Genomic DNA, 2491 nt, shown 5'->3' with positions numbered 1-2491 from the left:
CAAACGTACCCTTAATATCTGCCTACCCTTCATTTTTAATAGAAGAATAAAGCCCAGAAAGATTTATCAATACATTCAAATTAGAGAAAATTTTTACTATGTCTTCATTTATAATTTAGCTGGTCATTTTTTTAAGGGTAGTGTTAATTACACACACCAATCTATACATTAAAATCATGTCTTCAACTTACGGTTTCAGTTGTTTTTCACCTGTGTATGGATGTATGTGCAAGTTGGTGTGTGCAACAGGTTTTATTGTTATTAATTTTAAGCCATATTTATCTAATGGAGTACTAATTCATTGTTCCTTTATCTGTATTGAAATTGGATTGAGGTGGACATCTAGCTTGTATGACGAAAATAGGTAGGGAAAAATTGACTAAAACTAAAACAAAGCATATATAATGTTTCAACTATGATATGCTGTGTCTCGTATAAAACGGTATAGAGAAACTACGAACAAGGTAAGCAGGCCAGTTGACAAAACCGCCCACAGATCTTGTTTGTTATTGGAGATTACTTAGGCCATAGCAACAGATAGGGTAACCAAGGAGCTGAGTCAGCTGACAAAGGAAGCAGCAAAGGTTTAAGTAATTAATTTAAAGCTATATATAATTCATATACATCTCTTCCAAGTTCTAATTTTAGAGACAGAAAGTCTCCCATAGAGTTGAAGTGAAGTCAATGACACTTCATGGAACAAATTCAGCTTTAAGCTAACTAAATCTCACTGCGTCGTGGTTAAATCCAAAAGTAATCTTAAGTGGAAGAATTGTTGAGATTAGGTATATATAACTTATAAGATCAAGTCTGACTTCTTTAATGTAAATACTGTGCTATTACCACATGGGCCCTGGGTTGATTGACAAAAGAGCTTGGGGCAATAGTAACTGCTAGTAGTATTAGAATGAATATCATTCAAACAGATTCATTTTATGGTTCAAATTAAATATTACAAATTTAAAAGTCGATCTATTCAATGTTTTATTATTTAAAATTTTAAATGACATATTACTTTGGACACTAAAACAACATGACATCCACTACATTATCGTACTACTGCAAATCTTTTTTAAGTCCCTGTTAAGAAGAAAAAGAGGAGGTAAATTCTTCCTCTCTTTATAAATGAATTCAGTATCAGCAATTCAGCATGACACGTTTTATTTTATCATTTGTTGGCCCCCAGCTAACTTTTCTTAATTAACTAGCAAGTCGTTCATGATTATTAAAAAATCACGTCAATAAAAGATGATTTGATGGTTCATGTGTGACATAAACATCTTGGATGAAACTACAAAAGCTGTTAAAAAGATCATGGAAAAGCTCAAAGCCAGTGTACTTAAATGAATAATAACCCTACATGTATATTTGTGAGGAAACAGCAAAAACAGTTCGCTTTCCCCCGATGAAAATTACTGTGCACTTCCTGCCGAGCTTATGTAAGAAATTCATAAACAATAGTGAACAATGAATGATATAGGTGAAGTACAAGAGACACTGATCACAGCAGTTTTTTTTTCTTTTTTATTGCTGGATATGCTATCACACTAACACATGTACAGTATATGTCTAATGTAAGAACATGATAATTGTGGTAAATATATGTATGTAGGCTGAGAGAATACAAGGCTTGGAAATCCAAGTAGTCTTTAGGCACCAAAGCATAAAGGAATCTCTATGAGAAAGAAAGAAAATAAGAGCAAGCGAGTATAAAGGAGCATGAGAAAGAGAGAGATCGAGGTTAATTGATTGAATTAAATTGATCGTGGTCAGCATGGGAGCATCTATTGGGTGTGGGTTTTGGTGGGCCCATGGGCTGTCTAGCATGCGCTGTGCATCGTGGCTCCTGTTGAGCATGCTTTGTCTTTATGTACATTTTGACCCCTCTTATGTTTCGGAGCCTCTCATGTCCTCCCAGTGCCACACATCACTAATCTGATAAGTAACACCCCCATTTTATTTAAGTAATGAAAAGTGATATATATATATATATATATATAAGATCTAAAGTGAATAGTCCATATATATTCTCTGATTCTTATTAAGATTGTTTGATTTGTGTTTTGTGATAAATGTGATTCAAAATTTAGCTTGACACTGCAAATTCTGTAATTAGCTTATGAGTGCTCTATGTAATATGAAAAATGTAAGAGATCCTTATCAACATTGAGTCATTGACCTATCAATTGGACTCATTTCTAGTTCCAATTTTTTGCCAAATGGGCCTATTGACTTGCATTCCACTTCACTGTATCGTTTTTTTTTTTTTTTTTTTTTTTTGCTGAGATTCACTGTATCATATTATGTATACTAGGTTTAAATGATGTATTTTTCACTTGCACTGACACCCATTACAAGAATTCCACTACTGTAGTGCTCAGTGCTCAGCCAAAATAAGTACACAGGTAAATCCAATTTGGGTGCCTGCTACAGTCATACAATTTAACCCCCCCCAAAAAAAAAAAAAAAAAAAAAAAAACTAGCTTTCTAA

The sequence above is a fragment of the Quercus lobata genome, chromosome 6, assembly GCF_001633185.2.
Source record: "Quercus lobata isolate SW786 chromosome 6, ValleyOak3.0 Primary Assembly, whole genome shotgun sequence".
NCBI lineage: Eukaryota > Viridiplantae > Streptophyta > Magnoliopsida > Fagales > Fagaceae > Quercus > Quercus lobata.
The sequence above is the reverse complement of the archived record's forward strand: the minus strand, read 5'-3'. Positions refer to the sequence as shown.